The following is a 24,050-nucleotide window of genomic DNA, read 5'->3' as shown; positions in this document are numbered from 1 at the left end:
AGCTCCAACGAGTCCAGGGAAACCTGAGGGATGGACGGCGTCGGCGAAGGAAATAAGACCTGACACCCTTTGTAGATGTCAGCACATCGAGCACACATTTATTTTTCAGAGCAGGTATTTATATTTAGGCAGGTTTCATCATCATGTACAAAATCAAAAAATCTCAACATATTCTAACCTCAAAATATTTTTATCAGTTTTCTGAAAACGTCCCCAGTTTCTAGATGTACTAACAAGATACTTCCCCAAGTTCTCATTAGTTGCAGGTTATTTTCTAGTAGTTAAGCCAAGCTGTTATGTAAGTCTTTATTACACAAGTGCAAGCTTCGTGTTCTTTCTGCATGGGCAAGTTTTTTGAATAGTGCCTTGAAAATATTTACAATATATCCTACAGTTCCTGTGTACCTGACTGCACTAGTAGCACTTACAATACCTCCTACGCTCCTGTTTATCATCCGCCAATTGTTGCCAGAGTATTAACCTTTCTTTATAGTGGACCCATATGAAAGCAAAATCATCAACAACCCCTTCGTAGGGCCACTGTTGTTCAGTTGGGGGTGTTTTCCATAGGAACATCCCTGTATTTCCAGACTGTGTATTGCGTTCCCAGTTTCCTGGGACCGAAATAGGTACTTTCCATTTTGTGATAATAATAGTGTGTGGGGGGGGGTAGTAGTTTTTCTCATTTTCCTAACCCTGGGCGTAAATCCCCCTTGTGCTGTTTCCATATATAAGCTTAACACAGCCAAACAAATCAATAGAGATGTAGTCCACCGTCCTGGCACAGTGCTGCTTCGCAGTCCTGCCTTTGATTGCATCATGACTTTGTCACGGCGCAGGGACTCCAGGATGGCTTCCAACAGTCCAACAGACATTTGACGTGTGATACTTGGGGGAAAGATCAGGACAGCTACAATTTTAAAAACCATCAGTGTGGTGAGGTTGAAATCATGAGAAGTAATGAAATCACTCATAGATGGCGGACAGTCTTGGAGTGACACCTGTAGTTACAAGAAAGAAATTGTTAGGGTAGAGACAACAAAAGGAGATAGAAGAGCTCCTAGGAGAGCTGGGAAAGAGAACATGCTCATCTTTGCCTCCAGGTATGATTTCCCCACATAAGAATGCCAGGCTTAGATGCTAACAAGTATTCCTCTGGGGCTGCACTTTGCATATGATAACCCAAACCATGAGTCTAAAGTTGCCTGGTTTTTCACCCAGGCTGCATGGCCACAGTGAAAATAAGTTAACTGGTCACATGTTTCTCCCTGGTTAGGTGGACCAAGCTTGTTCTCCTGTCCATTGGTCACACAATCATTGTGTCTTTGGGGCCATTGAGTAATGCTAGTTGATTTTCTAAGCATACTGTTATGAGTCTGTACAGTTGGGGCATTAAGTATATCATTTGGGCAGTTATTCCTAAATTAAAGAGATCATTAAAGATCACAAGTTAAAGAGATGATTTGGGCAACTATTCCCAAAGAAACCCAAAATAAATCATCTCTTTCTGTGATATTTTATTTTTTTCTTCAGTTTTCTCCAGAGTATTGGAAAGATCTGAACTTTATAGCCACGTCTTTGCAACAAAACAAATCTGCTAATAATTGCCTATGACTAGCTGATAAAAAATCTTTAAGCTTTTCCTGCCTTCATTGTGAATTTCTCTTACACAATGAAAGAATTGTAAAGATACACAAAATTGAGGCAATTAGTTATGTATATACTGGATGTGTCACATGTAAGTGGTGATGGAAATTATTATAAGAATATTTACTTTGTTATTTTAAAATAATTTGCAAACTAGAGGTCCCTGGAAGTCCTTTAAACTTGTGTTACCCTTGTTTGCTTCTACCAGTTGCTGTATTGTGAATGTCATACAAATAGGCTTCCCCTAAAAACTTTGGAAAATTTTAACTTGATAACATATGATGAAAAGCAAATAAAAATATACTATTTTAGTAGTGGATTAGAAAAGTGCCTAGAGAAGCACCTGTATGTATTTCCCAGATTTCAGATTAGAGTTTGATATCAAATGAGGATCAAGAGAATGATCAGAAATGACTCATATGATTGTATATTTGTTACCAAGAGAATAATGACATGGCTAAGAGTCCCAAAATGTAGGCAATTTTATAATAAATAAATAATAAAGTACAACTCTAGATTTAGGGAAACACTGAAAATATATAAAATCAAGTAAGTGATGTCAGATTCAACAGATTAAGAAAGTTGGAAATGAAGATCAAAGTCCTAGAAGGAATAGGCGATGTGAACAGATTGCAGGGGTTACTGTAGAACAAGGAGGGAGGGAGGACGCTGGGCATGTAATCAGCAAGGTCAGGGAGAAATGAAGAAAAGAACATTTATGCCCTAATTAGCCAGCAATTTGTTATAAAACAGCCTTGCCACCTGGAGAGCCGAATTTTAGAATTTATTGGCACAAGCCATCAAATGAGCCAAATTCGAGCAGGCTGTCATCCAGGTCTCCAGCACAGGCTACAGTGAACGATTAGCAACAGCTACACGCCTCAGGAAGGCTGGGAGAGGAGAAGGTGTACTTAGTAAGAGAAGGGATAACACAATCAAAGAAGATCCACGTACGTTCGTGAGACTTCCCTATTGCAATCAGTCTTTTAAAAGTCAGACAATGCATCTGGCCTTTGACACCCTATATGATATCTCAAACTGAGTATTTTGCTACCGAATGAAACTAAATAGGACAAGAAAGAACTGCTCATCTCTTTATTGCATCATCGTTTATGCTAAACTTTTCCATTAAAGGGTAATGTTTCTCTTTAACCTTGGGGACTGCATGTGGCTCATTGTTCTTTCTCAAACTGAATATCCAGTGTGTTCCTGGAACTCATCACTTCTACCTTTACCACAGTCCCTATTCATTCCTCCTTCTCTGGCCTCCCTCAAGGATGCATGAGTATCCTACCTGTAGTGCTACTGCCAGAGTTCTGTCTTCTGTTTGACTCTGGTAACCTCCTCCTCCCTTTCATCTTGTTTTCTAGGTGCGGAGCCTTTACAGCTTTGCACTGTGCTGTAAAGTGGTATTATCTCCCTCTGTATTGACACTTGACCGGAATAATCTAACCCATCTTATCCCAAGCCCAGTTGGATGTTCTGGTCAATATTGTGGCTTCGTATGACCCTCTTGTGTCGAGGGTCAGCCCACATGTCAGTCTTTACACCACTTGTCTATATTTTATTCTTCATCCTGGGTGGACACTGCAGAGGTTTGGAACATAAATTCTCCTCTCCAAGCCTTTCTGCTCAGAGAGTCATTTTATATTCTCCAAATTAAAATGTACTATTTTTCATTTCTCTTGTCGTGGAATGCTTTCCCTTCTGCTAGACAAAGCTGATCTGCTTTCCTTTGTCCTCTACTGAGCTCTATTCCTAGCATGCAAGCATTGTCACTTTGTCACTTTAAAAGTCTCGGCATCACTAGAGTTCATGAAATTGTGAGTTCTAATTAGAAGTGTAGTGCTGATTCTCTAAGCACATGAGTACTTGGCATCTTTTCCTCTGGGACTAATCAGTACAAATGGCATTGCCACTGTTTGAATTTTTTCATCTGATTCCAACTAAACTTAGTGACTCTGAGTTTGAATTCCAACAAAAATGCAGTTACTTGAATTGCTTGGTTTGGGGATATCAGGAAAGCACTGCATTTGTCTGAAAGACAGAATATATTTGCCCTGTAAGTCTATCACTACAATTTCGAAATCAACCAATTAAACACTCTTTATTTTCTTCTGCAGCAACCATTCCTACTCAGTGAGACTGTACTACATTTCCTTGAATAGAGATCCAGCGCCCTCATTCCCTTGTGTAACTTTCCCGACTTTACTCGCTGCTGCCATTGAATGCACTGAGTCTTTTGAAAACCCTTAGATACTAATTAATTTATGGCATATGTCATTAACCTTCCATTCTGCCTTGGCCTTTTTCTGTATAAGACAATAAGCCCTTGGGACATCTGAAATGCTTATATTTACTTGCTTAGTAAACCCTTGGTACCTATCATAACATCCAGTTTTGTTGACAGTAATGGTGATGGACAAAGGACACTATCACACCCCAGAGAAGTGATGAGCCAAGAATGTCTAGTTAGATTTTTTTTAGAAAGAAATAATAGACAGGAGAAAGCCCTAAGAATAAGATTGAGTCCACTTTAAACTGAGATGGCAACCATCCCATAGTCCTAAAATAATGACTGCTTCTCATGTATATTGTACATGTCTTAATTGCCTCACATTTATTTAAAAACAAAGCCTAAGTGAAATAGGAGCTGACAGAAGCTTAGGCCTGATGTCTTTTCACTCAGATTAGAGACAGGGTCTGGCAGATACAACAGCATGATTTCCAACGTCAGTCAGCTGACAGGGTGGTAGGCTAGATAATAAACAGCATTTACAGTTCATTGCGATGAAGGCCATGCTACATATTTTTAAAGAGTGCTCTAGAGATGCATAGTACAGTTCACTACTCAGACCAAGGGATCAGGCAGGACTTTGTGAACATCTCCATATATTTCATCATATCTTGTACCTTACCTGGACTGTAGCCTACCTTGGCTGCCAGAAAACCTTCCAAACTTAAATCCACCTTCTCCTTAACCAGGCTTCCTCTTTCCTTGATCCACTAACATATTTACTCTTCCCTACTCACTACCCGTACCCCTGGTAGGATTAACTGCTTCCTTTTTGTTGCCATAATAGCTTTATAATCTGATCTAGGCTTAGATAGCAGTACACCTTACCCCTCCCCTCTTTTTAATAAAATCAGCACTGTACAGCCAAAGAGATCAGACAGAAAGGCAAGTACCTTGAGGAGGCATTTACCAACTAACCCCCCACTTTTACCAACACTTTTTACCATCGTCCTATTGATATAAGTAGGAGGGGGCTCTACTATGATAGATAGATAACCTAAGGGTTAATTAGTATGGGAAAGAAGGCCAATAAGACACAGCTTCTGTAACAGTCCTTATGTGCTCAAACCAGATCCTCTGTCTAGGGCATCTCTAGCAGGCAGGAATGAATCAGAGATTCAGTTGTATGGAGCATATGACAAGCAAACTCAAGCAACATAGACTGTTGAATTTCTGGGGGAAAACTGTGTGTTTTTTTTAAAAAAACTATTTATTTATTTATTGGCTGCATCGGGTCTTAGTTGCGGCACCTGGGGTCTTCATCGCGGTGCACATTGTTCTCTCTAGCTGTGGCGTGCGGGCTCAGTAGTTGCAGCACATGGGCTTAGTTGCAGCACATGGGCTTAGTTGCCCGCAGCATGTGGGATCTTAGTTCCCCGACTAGGGATCAAACTAGCGCCCCCTGCATTGCAAGATGAATTCGTAACCACTGGACCACCAGGGAAGTACCGGAAAACTGTATTATGAATGCTGCAGAGTTCAAAGTGCCAGTCTATCCAGGTGTTCAAGTGTCAGTCTTCTTGCTAGACTGGCCTTTGTGATGTTCAAATAAAGTAAGCATGAGGTATTCTCAAAATTAGAAGATTATTTTCTTAGAGGTATTGCGGGGGATGGGGTGTGAGATCACCTCAGAGAGTTGTATAGGGAGGTTGCTTAGGTAATAACAATGCCTTAGTCAATGCTCAACCAAAATGTAAGTGTAAGAAATTACCATGATGACTTTGATTGTTCTTTCTTTTTTCTTAAAAAAACAGTTACTTCAAGAAAAATTTTTTTGCTGTCCTTCCTTTCTAGTTCCCAAAGTATGTGTTTATTGTTTATTGGGTGCTGTAATTAAAAATATTAGAGTGTCCCTATTCAAACTCTGTTATACAATTTATGACAATTGAAATGTACTGTTCATAGACCTGCCTATTTTCTCCACTGTGTCAATTCTTGGAGTTTTGCACAATACCTGGCAGTTTATTTATTTATTTTTTTTGCGATACGCGGGCCTCTTACTGTTGTGGCCTCTCCCGTTGCGGAGCACAGGCTCTGGACACGCAGGCTCAGTGGCCATGGCTCACGGGCCCAGCCGCTCCGTGGCATGTGGGATCTTCCCGGACCGGGGCACGGACCCGTGTCCCCTGCATCGGCAGGCGGACCCCCAACCACTGCGCCACCAGGGGAGCCCTATTTTTAAATAATGAGTAAGTTAACCCATTGTTGATTGAGCATATACAACTTAGATCTCTACTAAATAATACTGAAGAATACTAGAATAGGTATATCTGGGTAATATGGCCAGGGCAACCTAGTGTGCCTGGATCATCTGTATAACTCAGGTGAAACTAGGACTCAGCCTGAATTATTTAAATAATTCCCCGAGTCCTCTGCAAAAGGCTATAACGCAGAGGTAGAACAAAGCAAGGAGAATGGCATTCTTTCCTACAGCCAGCTTTTCAAACACTCCACTTCCTTGTTTCCATGGCATTGGAATCTCCTGGGTACATTGCCAGGAGATTCTCCCTTAGGAATTGAAAAGAAGAAAGAAAAGAAGAGAAGATACAGAAACCCATTGCGGTGTTTTCTGAAAACAGCTTGGCTCTCCTGCTGGTCACCGACGGCTGCCAGGCTGTAGAAATACCGCATCTGATGGAGCCCAGGCCGCCTCTACTCAGCATGCTGGAAATGTGTGATTAATTTTGTTTGACAGCAGCAAAAAGTCTGCCCTACCTTGGATGTCAGCTGATTATTTCCAGTATGGTTGCTGCTGCAAATTCCATTAATGATTTGTAATACCTATTCAACTTATGAGAGGAGAAAAGTGCTTTTCTGAAAAAAGAGTAAATTGGACACAGTCTTATGGAAAATCTTAATCTACAGAGTGAACATGTGATGGCAGAGGAGTTGAGGAATAGATCAGCAATTTCAAAATTTTTTTACACAAAGGATTTGGTCTGTTTTGATAGTCTATCACCTAAGAATGTGTTGTGAAGAATTAAAATGTTTGATTAACGCGCTTTCCTTTTCTTCCCAGTGTGCAAATATGACAAATTTAAATGTTCAATTTGATGTGTATTTATTAAGTGCCTACTGTTAAGTGTTCAAGGCCCTTAGTAAGTATTTATTGAGTTGAATTGAGTATACTATTATAAATGCTTATGCCTAAGACCTAGTGCAACCCTTTGGAGAGCCTACCATCTAAGATGGTGTTTCTCAGCTGTGGTGCCATGAATCCCAGAAATTTAAAACAATTCTGATGCCTGGGTCTCACTCCCCAGAAACTGTGCTTTAATGAGTCTTAGGTGAGGCTTGTGGCCTCAGTTTCTGTCGTATGTCTCCTCATATGCATAATGTGCCTCTGGATTTGAGAAAGAACAACTGGTCTAAAGGAAGTGAAAAGGTAGATGGCCAAGTCCAAGTAGATGTTCAAAGGACAGTGTTTATATGATTTGGCTATTTGATAAGTATGAGAATTTGGAAGGAGGGGAAATTACATTCTATTGAGGCCATCAGGAAAAATTTCATGAAAAGGTAATATTTCAATGGACTTGAAATGTGTAAAATTTTGACTGGCAGAGTTGGGTGTCCAGGAAGAGAGTCAAAGTCAAGGATGAGATAGAATGGGGCCAGCTCTGTGAACACTGAGTAGCTAATGCATATTTTGAGAAAAGTAGTATGGGGTTGATTGCTATTATGAAAAGTACCATGGATTTGTAATTTTGGGTTAGCTAGTAAGAGCCCAAATACATTTATGAAATGGTGGGATATTTCAACAACTTTTTTTTCTCATGCTCTAAACATTACTCCTAAGACCACAAGGTTGAAAGTGCCTTAGGTATGGTGCAGTAGGTATAGATTTAAAAATGTACTTTAGACAACAGTGTAAATTAACTATACTTCAATTAAAAATGGTTGTAAAAATGCACCTTGCTATTCAAAGTGTGTGGTCCTCAGATCACCAGCATTCATATTATCTGTAGTTTGTTAGAAATATAGGATCTTGGGGCCCACCCCAGACCTAAGAATCAAAATATGCATTTTAGAAAGATTTTTGTATATACACTAAAGTCTGAGAAATACTACTTTTGTATCTAAATTACTATTACAACTATACAGCTATAATCAACTGAGGACAGTAGAGAAGTAAGCACATGTTTCAATAAATTAAATTATACTTGACTGTGAATGAGAAAAATATATAATATTGACAGGCAATAATTGTGTCTTTTTATCAGATTTAAAAAATATCTATCACACCTTATTTTCCCATATGATAATTTCCTTAAGCATGATTAATGCATTTAAATTCATGTGACTTTCAGAGGTATTCCTCTTGAGTTCCAATCCTCATGTCCTGAATGAAGATCTTTTCACTTTAGACCTTGATAATATTGCGTTTGCTTTTCAAATGGATGTCCTCAAAATCACCTCTGAAACCCCATTATAATCCACTATACTGTGCCACTGCCATCCTACTGCATGTGGGTTTGGTGGCATATGGCAGATGGGAAAGAAACACAGGGGCCTGTGAAACTTCATCCATGGAAACCTGGATGCCAGAATAGACCTGATGTACACGGGGAGAGCGTCTAGCGTAGATGCTTAAGCATTATTTACCTCTTTAATCTGAAGTTAACACATAACTATAAATAGTGGTTCAGAGAGGTTTTGCTAAATGGCAGAATATTTTATGAATGGCTATTTTCCAACAGTGCCTCCGATTCAAGAAAAGGCTGTATATTCACAAATAATTATTAAGACATTCCTTTTCTCAAAATAGCACTGGATTTGGTGATCTGGTTAAATATCCTTAGGTTGATATTTGGCAACAAGAGCTATTTTGCTTTAGATGTAGAAATCATCTGCTTTTCTCAAACTTTAGTGTGCAAAAGAATATCTGAGGATGTCGTTCAAAAAGATATCCCAAACCCTACTGAGATTCTGATTCAGTAACTTGGAAATGGCTCAGGAATCTGCATTGAAACAAATATTCCAGGAGATTCTTTTATTGGTTCTAAGAATACTACATTTTGAAAATAACATTGCTGTAGGCATTATATTCTTAGGAATTGATAACTTTCTTCCAGTATCAGTATTAGCTAAAACCTAATTGTCAGGCTATTACCTAAGCTTAGTAAACTGTAGATTAATCCACTTAATCATGCAAGCTTTCTGAAGGAGATGATATTAGAAAATGATTTTTTAATTCACTGTAGAATTTCATATTCTAAGCATTGAAATGTACAATCCATTATAGTTGATTATTGATCATGTTGCATTTTTGCAGGAAATAGTTCAGTACATTTTTTGTAAGAAATTTATAATTAGTATCTGACTTTACTGGGCTAGAAATTTTTTGTTGTTGTTTTGTTTTGTTTTTTTCCATACCTACTTACCATTGTAGATGGAAAGGAGGGAAGAAGAAAAAAGAATATAAGAAAATAGGAACGGATGTTCCTATCCGTTGTGAGGTCATTCAGTGGGCTGAGAAATATTAGATAACAGTTGTCCTGTTGAAAATCTGCTGCATGGGTCAATGTCAGGTTTTATCTTAGAAAGTGGGGAGTTTGTATCATTTCTCCTCCTTAATTTATCAGTGACTTTTTACAACTGTGACTAGTCAATGACTTTATTGCATTCCCATGTAAAATGGAGCTAAGAGCTTTTGTAATACAGAAGAAGATACAAGAGATAAAAAACTCAGGTTGACAAATTTGAAATACCTTTTTGACAGTAAGGGAGAACAATGTACTTGATTTACGTTACTTAAGACACAAAGAAACCTTTTATTTGAGATATAGTATGATCAAAATATGGTTAAATTACCTTCATGTTCTGTATCACTTCATCTCTTTTTTATGTTGAAAATGTAATTTTAATAGGTAATGCTTCATCTTACATAGGAGCACAATAAAATACACCATATTCTGAAGAAACTCCAGAAGTTACGAGAATAAGAGTGGGGAAAACTCAGATGGGCTACAATGTCCATTACCTTAAACTGCAAGAGACAAAGGTTCCAACCCACAGGTTAACATTTACATACTTATGACTGACTGCATTTATGTCTTAAAAACAACAAGAGTCAGGAATTAGATATGGAAGGGTGGGAAAGAACAGTTTTGTGGGGGAGGAACTCTGTCAATGCAGAAAAAAGAGCTGATTATCAAATTAAAGAATAAAAGGAGCTCCCGTAGCTAATATTAGAGGGATGACAGTAAGAATCATTAACTGAGGATATGATGCCTTCTAAGGGAGAAACCTTTCTGATGATACTTATGCAAGCTGGCTGCTTGAGATTTGCTCAGCAGGTCTGTAAGAAAGACTCATAAATGCCTCAGCAAACCCCAAGTGATTATCAGATTAGTGTTTCCTAATAATCCACACCGGTGGTCACACATGAAGTTTTGAGACAAGAAATAAGAGCAAGGTCATAACGCAAATGGCAGACACAAATGTGGCACAGGTGAAAGTCCCACACAAAGCCAGTCACAAGTGTGGCTGTGCTGTGACTCTATGATCGTCTAACTAATCAGACAATACAAACACATTTCAAATTTCTAGGAGGTAAAAAATGTCACATACTGATGCTTTAGGCGTGCTCAGGGCCAGCTTATAAATACTCCATTCAGTGATGTATCTTAACGCAAATTTGCATCAGTGAAAAGAAACTGGCAAAATCTCTCTCTCACCATTCAATTTGTCAGACGGTGAAGACCAAAATAGAATGTTTCATCAGTTTTAATTTTTAAATACGATGGTCACATTGGGAAAAATGAAATAAACACAGTAAAATAAACTGTACAGAGGCAAAGTAGAATAACAAAAATTTTTTTATTAAAATATAAGTTTTACAGAAGTTTCCAGACAAGCCATACAAAGTGGTCACAAGCTTTTAATTGAAGGGAGGATTCTACACTTGACAGCAAAGTCACAATGTTATTAGTGAGGGCCGTGATGTTTGCGTAATGTTCCCATTTTGGTTCAAACAATCAAGCTTGTCCATCTACAGTGTCTAAATAAAGTTAGACTTGGCTAGAGAGCATATTCTAAAGAACTGGTTAGCTGCTTTTAACCAATGCAATCAGATCACCATAAAAAGGGGGTAAGGAGCCCATAAAATGAAAACTACCTTCCCCCCCACCACTAAAAAAAAATAATAATAAAAAAAGAAAAACACCCACACCCCTGCAGCTAACCCTGACAACTACCTTCATTCATAGTGCTTTATACTTAAACCATGATGAGGGAGATGAATAAAAGCAGAGAAGGGCCACTGCTTTTAAACGTTTCGCAACAATCCAGATGACACTTCTAGCCTCTGCTCATGCTTTACAACAGTGAATCAGGACAAGACATAGATTTGCTACTGTGCATTTACTCACCAGAGGACTGAAGATGTCTGGGCTTTTATTCTGTAATGTTTCTGAGACTGTGTCCATTAAATGCAAACAAAAAAGGAAGAAGCCTTGGCAGAACAGGGGAAGTGATGTACACTTGATGATTGGATAGATTTAAATATTATTCATGGCATATAGCCTAGTCCATGCTCTAGCTGTTTCTATGGCTTGGGCTTCGTTGGTCTTCCACTGCTCCGCTACATCATTTGCTGATGGGTCATCTGGGTTGGGAGCAGTTAACAAAGCCTGGATCGATAGCAGGACTGCGTGGATCTGCAGTACTGGGGACCACTTATCCTTCAAAATATCTAAACATATTCTTCCCAACTTGTCTACATTAGGATGATAAATTTTGGTCATGAAACATACTTTAGGGGCTGCCATCGGGTATTCTTCTGGAAGGAATAGTTCAAGTTTAAAAGTTCCTCCCTCAAAGGGGGAATACCTGAGGGCCAGCAATGACCACATGAAAATAACGGGCGTTGCTCTCATCTGGTTCTGCTTTAATGCCGGAAACTGGTTCTGCCAGCACACACTGGGTTTCCTTGATAATCCTGCGGGGCAGCCCGGCCATCTTGTCGGATCCCGAGTTCGGCCTCTGGTCTGGTTTCCGGCCCACTTTCTCTCTTGTTCCTAATTTTATTCTGCATCAAACAACAACAACAAGTGTCTGTAACATTTTAGACTTTGTTATATTCAAAGCCAGTTTATCTTCAATCAGTCATGCAGGGTTTTGTCAAGGGAGGGTGTCAAATCTCATTCTCTGAATGTCTTTAAAAAGAAAATACATTTCAGGAATACTCACAAACTCTTGGATTAGCAAACTCAAACAAATATAGAACATAATATTTAAAGTTGATGAATGTAAAACGTCCCTCATATATTGCTGGTGCTTTCTTGAAAACAAAAGAAGTCATAGTTGTAGTAAAAAAAAAAAGTATTAAAAGTCATAAAATCTTAATGCTCCTTCAGCTAGTAATTCCCTCTCTAGAGTTGTCTAAGAAAATAATCAGAAACTTGAACAACCATTTCTGTAAATGGATGATCATTGCAGCATTCTTTATCAACAGCAAAGTAAGCTTGACTGTTGAACCGTAGAAACAAGGGTAAACATATTTTGGTGTATCCATATGAGAGAAAAGTGCAGCCATTTAAATTAATAATTTTCAAGAATATTTAATAGGAAGATTCTCATCATATAATCAAGCTTCGCTCATATAATGTTAAGAGAAAAAAAGCAGGATATAAGAAAGTTAATTCTGAAAACGATAGAAACATACATGTAAAAAATTGAATGGAAACACATCAAAATGTAATAACGGCCATATCTAGAGTATTGAATTGTAGGTGATTTTAATTTTTTCTTGATAATTTTCTGTATAATTCAAAATCTTTTCAATGAGCTTATGTGACTTTTATAGTTAGGTAGCTTCAATAGTTAGGTAGCTTCAATAGCTTATGTGACTTTATATAGTTTAAAGAAATATAACAAAACAATCTGATACGGTGTTAAGGGTGGTTCTGTTTAAGAACAGGCATATGGGAGAAATGAACCTTTAATGTCTCTTCAATTCTAAGGACCATCTGCCCAGTCCTATTAACCAGTAACCACTGAAAGAAGTTAGATGCAATTAGTAAAGGTAGAAAGAAACAGTGCCTTTGTGAGTTCTATCTGTATCCCTGTGCATATCTCCCGCCTTAAACCAATGGAGTTATTTATTGAGTTCAAGCTGTCCCCAAGGAGGGCTGCTTTCTACTTTGCTTCTATGCAAGTGTTGTTCACTTTTTACAACTGGCTACTGAATCAAAGCCAGCAGCTGGCCATCCATGCTATTACAGAGAACAATAGTCCAAGCCCAAGCCCCTCAAGAGGGGCCCTACTCCCATATATTGAATACGCCTGCATAAGAAGCAGACACCACCGAGGCCCGGTCTATCTGATTCTGCTCATGCGATACCTACAGAAAATATGAAGACAGAAGACGTGAGGGCCACATCTTATTGAGTGACCTGGGGAAACTCAGTTGAACTCCAGTTTAGTTATCTTTAAAATTGGAATCATATTGGCTTTATCTACCTCCTGTAAAGCATGTAAGAAAGAAGTTTGTAAACTACAGTTAGTTGTTAGGTGATTATGTTCCTATTTTTCTTATGATTTCTTTTCCTTTTCAAGTACATAATGATGCTAAAGAGACAGTAAAATAGTATCAGTCCTCCTGCCTTGCCCAGGACTTCATGTAGCTTTGTAATGTGATCTCAAAGTGGACTGCAACTGGATGGCCTGGTGCTATTTATTAGCACCACTTGAAGTGAACCTATATGCCGGTGGCATATTGAGCTGACAAGCTGTGACGTCACTGGCAGAAGCAGCACTTCCGGAAGGCAGAGTTGCTGAGGGTTTTTTATGACATTATTCTCTCAGCATATTGGATTCTGATGGTCAGTAGTGGCAGTGGTGTCTGGGAAAATAAGGTCAAGTGAAGCACTATGTTACTAATGATTTAGCGGTTACAGCCTGTCCGAGGCATAGGCTGGACCCAGATGAATTATGATTTTTTTTTTCTAAAATTAAGCTTAAACCTCATAGAGTTATCAGCACTGATTTCTTTTGTCTTTCAAAAGTTTATTAATTTTGTGGTAGATAGACATTTTCCTCTCTCTTGTCAGAATAGAAAAATACCCAGGTGTGAGCCTTTCCTGCTTTGGTTTCTTTAGCTGTTTTATTACTCAATTTATAGAGCAGTATTCCTACCTTTTTGAGGAAGGAGAAGTACTATTGATGTTTGTTACAGAACACTGTACTGTTCTGATTCTCTTTCTACCTTATTGATTAAACCTTCCCTGATGCTCTCCGTGAGATCATTCTATGATTTTTTTCCTAAAGCCTGGTATGCAAAGAGCTGATCAGGCACCATATTTTTTGAGATCCTTAAAAGCCAAGCTACGTTGTCCTTTAGGCAGTGGAGTTTTGATCAAGAGAGGAAATGATGGCCAAGTTTATATTATAGAAAAGTCACTTTGGCAGCTATCTAGTCAGGGAGACATGTAAGGATGCATTATCATCCAGGGGATAGATGGGGATTTCTTCAATGGGCGCATTGGTAGTCAGGGATGGGAAGAAGAATTCAAGAAATATTAAGGAGGTGAGATCAACAGGTATAGACTGGGTGTAAAGCTAACTGCCAGGTTTCTAGAGTGGGTGTCTAGGGTGACACACCAACAGGTAGCTACCAATGTTCTCTGTCTAGTTTCAACCTAGTAGAGAAAAGAAATATAAAAACATGTAAGTGCACTTATTGAACAATTCCCATGTGCCAGGCATTATCCAAAACATTCTATGTGCCTCGTCTTATTGATTCTTCTCATCAGTACTATGATATACTATTGTTATTGCCATTTTAAAGATGAAGAAACTGAGGCTAAGCAAAACTGGGCAATACACTCAAGGTCAATTGACTGGTAAGTAGTGGACCAAAATTTGGAGCCTCCTAGGTAGGCTGATTGTAAAACCTCTGCTGCACAGTACCTAGCAATGTTTACCCATAAGTATTCTAAACAAAGTTCAAAAAGGAACATTGAAGCACTTAGAAGAACCAACTGCCAGAGGGTATTTTAGGGTTAGCCATGCATGTAAAAATAATGCAAAATAGTAAGCTGCTTTCTTCTCAAACTCATAGTTTAATATACAAGTAAAATTGCTAATTCCCAAATTAGAGAATCTTAGAGGAGAGTTTCAAAGATGGAAAGTCTCAGAATATTTCGTATAACCCATTTATTTTCTAAAAATGAGAAATTAAAACCTAGAGAAGGCTCATTTCCTCCTAAAATTATCACAGTAAAACAGGTGGAACCTACACAAGAACTAAAGCAAAAAATATTCAAACCTAATCAAAGATGATAACAGAAAGCGATTTTAACCATTCATTTAAGAGAGGAGAGCCAGTTGCCACCCTGACATTCTTAATGTCTTGCTTCTGGCAGATGCAATTCTAGCTAATCTGGCTGTGGTCCTTTGTGACCTCAGAGAATGATGAACCTGACACATGGTTAGCTAGGCTTTAAGATGATCTCTAGAGCAAAACAGTCGCTATTGCTCTCCTGAGGAAGTGATTTGTGTGTGGTTTATTAAGGTAGATTTGGTTTTATTGTTAGAGCAGTCTGTCATTTCACAGTCAACCCCTAATTGTTATATTTTCCATTGTTATTCTTTATCACTAGAAGACTTTAAAACTCAGTATAAAGTACAAAAGCCCTGGGAAGCCTTTTAAATTGTTTGATGGAAAAACAGTTTTGCTTACTAAGTGCACATTTTGGAAGCTCTCCTTCCCATATCGTTTTGAGAAAATATATAATATAATGGATATAGACTCTACTATCTATAAACCTTAGGTTCTAATCAAATTGAAAGGTCACTTTCTAAATTGAGCCGTGACCAAATTATTTTTTTTTTATTTTTTTATTTTTAATTTTTTAAAAATGGAAGTATATTTGATTTGGAAGTATTTGATTTGGAAGTATATTTGATTATATTTTAATTTTTAAAAAATGGAAGTATATTTGATTTACAATGTTGCAGGTGTACAGCAAAGTGATTCAGTTATATATATATATATATATATATTTGTGTTTCTCTGTCTGACTTAATACACATAGTATGACAATCTCTCAGTCCATCCATGTTACTTCAAATGGCATTAGTTCATTCCTTTTTATGGCTAAGTAATATTCCATTGTGTATATATATATATATATATATATATATATATATATATATATATACCATATCTTCTTTATCCATTTATCTGTTGGTGGACATTTGGTTGCTTCCATGTCTTGACGATTGTAAATAGCGCTGATATGAACATTGGGGTGCATGTATCTTTTCGAATTAGAGTTTTCATCTCTTCTGGATATATGCTCAGAAGTGGTATTGCTAGATCATATGATAACTCTATTTTTAGTTTTCTAAGGAACCTCCAAGCCATGACCAATTTTTAGGTGATTACAGTTGTGAGTGACTAAGCTACACAGGAAAACCAATTTCATGACTATACTCTTAGACAGGTTAAAATGTTCAAGCCTGGAATTAGCATACGTATATGAAAGGCCGTTAGAAACCGTTCAAATGGAAGGCAAGAAATCCTGCTACTTGGAAAAAAATCCGTTACCTCTGTAGCTGGCTTCACCTGCTTACTAGTTTTGCTGTTTGTGCCCTGTCACCTGTTGGTTAGTGGGCAAGTAACCCACTGATTTTGTATTCTTTTTTACACCTTTGTATTTGGAATCCATCTCCCTAGGACAGAAAGACAAAGGGAGATGTGGGAGAAAGTGAGACCAGGGATGCTGTGCGTAGGAAATAGCAGGGATGGGGAGGGAGAGGATGGCAGAGAAAAAAGACGCAGGAAGGCCCATTAGGGACAGTGTGGTAACCTCCGCATTGATTCACTATCAACACATTGACAGTATAAACAAAATTGTATGGGAAAATTTAAATCTATAAAATACATGAACAAACTATTTTCAAGCACTTCAAAGGTATTACTTACAAAATATATATTATTCTTATCAGAATCCAGAAATCTATTATTTTGTGTATTTTAAAGAAGTTGAATTTCTTTTAAAAAATACTATAATATAGAGTTTTCACCAACTCAGACTGTCTTCGTTTAATTAGGCCTGTTAATAAGATTTTTACCGTGTACATCTAGTACCACTTACCACTTTAGATTTTTAAGCTCAGCGTAAACTGGTATCAGCGGGAAACTCCTACGTATGATGATTGCTTTTAAGTTTAAAAGTAGTATATTTCTCGGGCTTCCCTGGTGGCGCAGTGGTTGAGCGTCCGCCTGCCGATGCAGGGGACACGGGTTCGTGCCCCGGTCCGGGAAGATCCCACATGCCGCGAAGCGGCTGGGCCCGTGAGCCATGGCCGCTGAGTCTGCGCGTCCGGAGCCTGTGCTCCGCAACGGGAGAGGCCACAACAGTGAGAGGCCCGCGTACCGCAAAAAACAAACAAACAAAAAAAGTAGTATATCTCTCAATAGTCATTAGTTCCTTTAAAGAACATGATTCCACTCCAGGATAACAGTCTTTGATGAAATGACTGGACATTTTTTTCCAAATTAATAAAGTTGGCTTCCATTTAATTGAGTTAATCACTAATTCAACTGTCTCGATCCTAGCAGCATGACATTAAGGACCATTTAATAATAAAGTAATAAGAAGCTGAATATTTAATAGAAAAAGATCTATTTTTTAATGTAAAAATGTTATTCTCATTGACAATTCTTGGGGAAATTTTTGCTGTCATGGCAACTATTCTTAGCAGAATCTTGCTCTTCTGCTTTACAGTCAAGGTGGTTTGATGGTTGAATAGATTATTTAAATCACTAGTGGAGAGCACGTAATAGCTGTTGGTTTAGACTTCAGATGGTTTTGCATGATAAATGATAAGTGCTTTTAATGATGATGAAAAGTTATTTATTAATAACAAGCAAAACTGGCCACTCATCTGTCAAGTCTCAGATTAGGTGCTATTTCTTTAAGGAAATCTTTTCTACTTAAGTAAACTCAATCATTACATTCTACACTTTTCCATCTTACTCCCTGTAAAATAACTTGATCCTACTTATATTCCCAGCAGTTAGTACAGTGGCTGCACCTTCTAAGTACTTGATAAATATTTGCCGAATAAGTAATACATGAAAATCTGTAATGTACAAAAATTTTACATTTTGTACTAACTTGGTTTTGGATTTGCATGATCTACATTTTGCATTTAAATATGCAGCAAATGTGTACAATAATTCAGGTTCATTTGGTACAAGAATGCATTACTTCTTATTTTTGCAGGATTACATTTATATTCAGATTTTTTAATGGCTATACATTTTATTTAATAATTAATTTTATACTATTATTAATGATGAAATGCCAAGATTATTAAAACTTAATGAAACGTTTAGTTTTAGTGCACAATTTACCCTTTCATTTTATCCATTGGACTGTTTACAAAACCAATTCAGCTTCAGTATTTGAAATACAATGAGTGGATTCCTCTGTTGTGGATAATTGCTTCAGTTGAGAATATTATACAAGACAGGAGAGAAAACGTGGTTTAAATATTCTGACTCAATATACTTTGCATCTTATGACTATTACAGGACAGAATGCCTTGGTAATTTATTCCTAGCTCTCTCTTTAAATTTTATATATTTAGAGTTCATTGTTATGTTTCTTAAAATATCATATAAATTCTGCTATAAATTTTGAGCCATCTTTGTGAAAGTGGTCCTGCTTAAAACTACAAAATCTGTCTGAGTCTCAAAGATGGAAACATGTCTGGGCAGCTTGGGCACAAGTAGTGTGAGTTACTCTCTGATACATGCCCTCAGCTCCATTGGACAGGACAGTGCATTTCTCTATAATTTCCTAGTTAGTTCTGCAGTTAGATTATGCAAGTGACTTGCATCTTGTCCTCAACTCCATCTTCTTTCAGAAGCACAAATCAGTTCCATCACTGATGGGTATAAGGAGTGGGAAAGGGGGATTACAATGTATTCCTCCCACCATGTAATCTATAAGGCGCTCTGAGCCAAACAAAATCATGTGGGCACTGAATTTCAAAACCATAACATATATGTATTGATTTATAGTGACAGTGTTGCTTAGGAAATAAGAAATCTCAGTCTCATTAAAGAAACTAGCCAGTAGCAAGTATGTAAAATATTTATACATCTGGTATAAATAAGTAATTCATTCAGGTTACTTTTTTCTGAAAATGTATCTCTAATGGATATTACTCAGCCATAAAAAGAAACGAAATTGAGTTATTTGTAGCCAGGTGGATGGATCTAGAGACTGTCATACAGAGTGAAGTAAGTCAGAAAGAGAAAAACAAATACCATATACTAACACACATATATGGAATCTAAAAAAACAAACAAACAAACAAAAAACAATGGTTCTGAAGAACCTAGGGGCAGGACAGGAATAAAGATGCAGACATAGAGAATGGACTTGAGGACACGGGAAGTGGGAAGGGGAAGCTGGGATGAAGTGGGAGAGTGGCATGGACATATATACACTACCAAATATAAAATAGCTAGTGGGAAGCAGCCGCATAGCACAGGGAGATCAGCTCGGTGCTTTGTGAACACCTAGAGGGGTGGGATAGGGAGGGTGGGAGGGAGATGCAAGAGGGAGGAGATATGGGGATATATGTATACGTATAGCTGATTCACTTTGTTATAAAGCAGAACCTAACACACCATTGTAAAGCAATTATACTCAATAAAGATGTTAAAAAAAGATATTTAGATTGTATGCTAAATTTAGGTGATACAAGAGTTATGGTTGATGGTCACTGTAACATACAAACCTGAAATTTCATGTCTTAGCACAAAATAAGCTTAGTTTTTGTTCACATAAAGTCTAGTGTGATGATGGTGTTTTGTGGGTTGAGGTTCTTATATATTCTGCACACCATTGTCAGGGACTTGAGTTTATACAGATCTGTTTAGAGACTCAGGTTGATAAAAACTCTGCTTCTTGTAACATTGGGCTTCTGAGGTGTCTCTCGGGGTTGACCAACTGAGGAAATGAAATGTGGAGAATTGTGGACTTTTGTCTGAAAGGGGTGTGTATTTCTTCTACTTGGGTTCCATAATCTGTCTTACAGTCTAACCAAATGCAAAAGGAGTGGGAAGACAAGGTTAACAGTGGGTGGCCATTTTCTAAAAACAACACTTCTCTGTGAAAGGACAGCATGAATTTTTGGTGAATAGCTTGCTTCCTCTGCTATGGTAAGAGAGTGATCATGATTGCTGTATTCAAGCAACAACTGAAAATTGTCTTTGGAGAAATGGTATTAAAAATAAGGCTATTTTTAAAAATGAAAACTAAACATTATCAATCCATAATTGAATATATTTAGGACTGTTGTTTTAGAACAAGAGGATTGTTGTGTCATCAAATAGAATCCCATGTAGATGATTATGGAGATATTCTTAGATTTCGGAAGTTCAAAATGGTTATTTCCTTTTTTCCCTCAGGTGGTTATTTTTAAGTAATGGGATAAAAAGCCCTCTTTCTGTAGTTGCTTACCTAAAATTACTAAGCAAGATGCTAGTTTTATTTAGAAGATATATACAACACATTCTTTTGTATTATAATGATTATGACATATAATCATTCTGTGCTGCTAAAATAAAGTTCTGTGATTAAGAATAACTGTGTCTTTATAGTACTTTACAAAATATTTCTAAGTCCTTATGCCACTTGAGCCCATCAATGAGCCTTTGAGAAAGATAGAAAAGGTATTATTAGCCCCCTTTTGGACAAGAAATATAGACTAAGCAATTACACTCCAATAAAGATGTTAAAAAAAAAAAAGAAATATAGACTCACAGTGTTTAAACAGCCAGCTTAAAATACTGTGGATTGTAAGGGTTAGATGAGTAAGAACTGTAATCTTGTAATGCTGTTTTCATTACCTACATGACTGAATCTACCTGGACACTGGAAAGGACCATTAGTTTGAATTTTGCAGTTTGTACAATCTATAAAAATGACCACTGATGCAGGTGATGTGAGAATCACAAGGTGACTGAAATAACAGATCAGCATTGTTGGTTTATTCATTTTGCTGATGTAGGCGTATCTTGTGTATTAGCTTTTAAATATTCATAGAGTAGAATTCCAGGAGTGGACAGATATTAAGGCTTTTTCTTTTAATTCACAAGGGCCATCGAAGCTGCAGCTCCAGTGTATTTCTAAATGAACCCATAACTCTTCTATATTTTTCAAAAATGATTTTATTTAGTATAAGTAACTTTTAAACATTTTATTCACTGATACATTATTGAGTTTTTATTGCCTAAAATTGTTTAGTACAGATATAAAAGACAAAGTTGCTTTTCTCAAGAAGATCACAGTCTCACGAGGGTTAGAGAGTAAGCAGAGACTTCTCAATCTGATAAAGTTGATGAAGAATATTCAGGGAGGCTTATAAGCCCTTGGAGTAGAGGCTACCTCAGTGTTGGGTGGGATGGAGTGATTGCTGTAGAAGGTGTCCCAGAGGAGGTGATGTTTGAATTGATTCTGGAAGGATGAGTACGAGTTCAAAACAGACATGTGGTACTTCTTTTTTTTTTAATAAATTTATTTATTTTATTTATTTATTTTTGGCCGCGTTGGGTCTTCGTTGCTGCATGCAGGCTTTCTCTAGTTGCGGTGAGCTGGGACCACTCTTCACTGCGGTGCGGAGGCTTGCAGTGGCTTCTCTTGTTCTGGAGCACGGGCTCTAGGTGCGTGGGCTTCAGTAGTTGCAGCATGAGGGCTCAGTAGTCATGGCTCGCGGGCTCTAGAGCGCAGGCTTAGCAGTTGTAGTGCATGGGCTTAGTTGCTCCGGGGCGTGTGGTATCTTCCCCGACCAGGGCTTGAACCTGTGTCCCCTGCATTGGCGGGCGAATTCTTAAGCACTGCACCACCAGGGAAGCCCGGCACATGGTACTTTTTAAAATGTAAAATACAAAGTTCAGTTACATTATCAATATTTGACTTAAAATTCTGAAATAATACGAAAATATAATATCCACATCTGGGCTTCAGAAAAGTAATTTAAAGGATAGCTCAGTAGAGAGTCATAAACATTGGGGAATAAAACCAATTAAAAAAATAAGATATTATAGTAGGCATGAATTATGGTTAGATTTATAATTAACTTGAGCTTATTCTATCCTGTCATGTATTGTGACCTATGTGTATTTCTCGATTTGTAGTTTATCCTTCCCTTTACTTGTCTCCATTCTACCTGTGGCTAATCCCGCATTAAATCATTTCCTGCACCTGCTCTGATGCACTTATGATGTGTATTTGTTTCCATGTGGGTTACTCATGCCCAACTTTATTGTGTCAATCTTTGTCCTTCACAGGTTTCTGTGGCACTTTTGCTTCTGCAGGCTTTTTGTTTTCATTAGTCCCAGTGGTAATATTTATTGCCTACCTAGAAGTCACCAATGGATGCAAATTGTGACTTTTCATATTAAAGTCCTTTGGCAGATCAAAGAAAGTTCATCATAGAGAAAATAGACCTAGAACATAAGTTTGTGAAAGTGTTGAACTACCTGAAGGCCCTGTTAGCAGAAAGGCTGGCTGTGGGAACATGGTGGGGAAGCCCACCAGCACAGGCTTAGATGGCAGCCTAAGGCATTTAGAGGAGGGAGGAACGTTCAGTCACTAGGCTTTATAAAACTTGATCTATTTTTCTTTAAGAGAAATTGTTTCTCATCTTCTGGAACAGTTTATTGGAAGCTCTGCATGAATATAGACAGGAGAGGGAAAGATGGAAAGAACAGAGGACCTAGCAAGATTGCTTTCAGCTTCGAGTCCCTGTAAAATCCAAGTCAATTTACTTACAGGTTTTTCCTTTTGTGTAACCCAAAAGTTGGTCCAAAGCATATATTTATTGATCATTGGTCAGAAGATTATAGTAGAACTAAGGTACTATATTATATTTAATATAAACATAAAAACTGCCTCAGAACTCATTTAAGAACCAGAGTACTCTCTTAATATAGACCTTGAAACACCAAGAGAATGGTCAGAGATAAGGTCAGAGGTCATGAAAGTGCCACTGTGTGTGGCAGGTATATGTTGGGATACAGAAATACAGAAGTGGCAGCCCTTAGCTTCACGAAGCTTATATTCAAATACGCAGAGATGTGTAAGCAAATAAATTACAATGCAATGTGTTAGGTGCCATTATAAAGAAAGGAACAAAATGCAGTAGATAGCATAACTAACTGCACTGCGCAGGGTGGGGGCAATGATGGTGAAATGGAGTTTGAAGGATGAATAGGAGTTTTCCAGGAAGGGAAGGGAGGAGCACATGGCAAAGCCAAGGCATATTTTTAGGTCTGGAAAAATGTTTAATGAGATTAAGAAAAAAACAAAACAAAAACCAAAGATGTATATCGGAAAGTAATGGGAGATGAGGCTGGAAAATAGATTAGAACCAAATAGTAAAGGTCCCAAGTTACAAAAATCTTTCAGACATTACAGTAAAGTATTCTAGACTGTTTTTCCTTCTTAATTTGAGTTATTTTATTCTATGGAAGTTTAAAATGTGTATCCATTATATTAAGCTCATTGTTTTTCTCTTTTTTTTGGCACTCCTTAAAAGCAGGGAAAATTGTTAACAATCAATTAATCATATCAAATAGAGATGATTTATTCATTTCCTCAGTGCGGGAAAACAAGGAGAATTTCCAAGGCTACTTTAACTTTTAGTTTTTGGGAAAAAAATCAAGATCTCAAAGTTATATGTATATTATTTAATAATTATTTAACTTCTAAAAATGATGGATTTCCTCACAGAAATTGACTTTTCCCAAGTTCTAGAGATATAAATATGGTAATGTATTTTTGGGGGGGGTTAAACATTTTTTATTGTGATAAAATATATATGACAAAAAATATGTCATTTAAATCATTTCCATTGTACAATTCAGTGTATTAATTACATTCACACTGTTGTGCAACCATCACTGCTCTGTGTTTCCAAATCTTTTCCATCACTCCAAAAAGAAACTATAAACATAAGACAATATCTCCCATCTACCTCTTCTCCCAGCCACTGGGAACCTCTACTCCACTTTCTGTCTCTATGAACTTGCCTATCTAGATATTTCATATAAATAGAATCATACAATATTTGTCTT

The 24,050-nt window shown here is 37.5% G+C and overlaps 1 protein-coding gene and 1 pseudogene across 2 annotated transcripts in view; one reads left to right on the top strand and one right to left on the bottom strand.

Annotated features, from left to right (window-relative positions):
- The window catches only part of ANK2 (ankyrin 2), a 680,317-nt gene that overhangs the window by 359,707 nt on the left and 296,560 nt on the right, over nt 1-24,050 (top strand). The window lies entirely within an intron of this gene.
- LOC307185889 (ubiquitin-conjugating enzyme E2 N-like) lies at nt 10,469-11,902 on the bottom strand (annotated as a pseudogene). The gene has a single exon. The product of its transcript is annotated as a ubiquitin-conjugating enzyme E2 N-like (transcript).

The sequence above is a fragment of the Stenella coeruleoalba genome, assembly GCF_951394435.1.
Source record: "Stenella coeruleoalba genome assembly, chromosome: 4".
NCBI lineage: Eukaryota > Metazoa > Chordata > Mammalia > Artiodactyla > Delphinidae > Stenella > Stenella coeruleoalba.
This window is presented reverse-complemented; position numbering and strand designations above follow the sequence as displayed.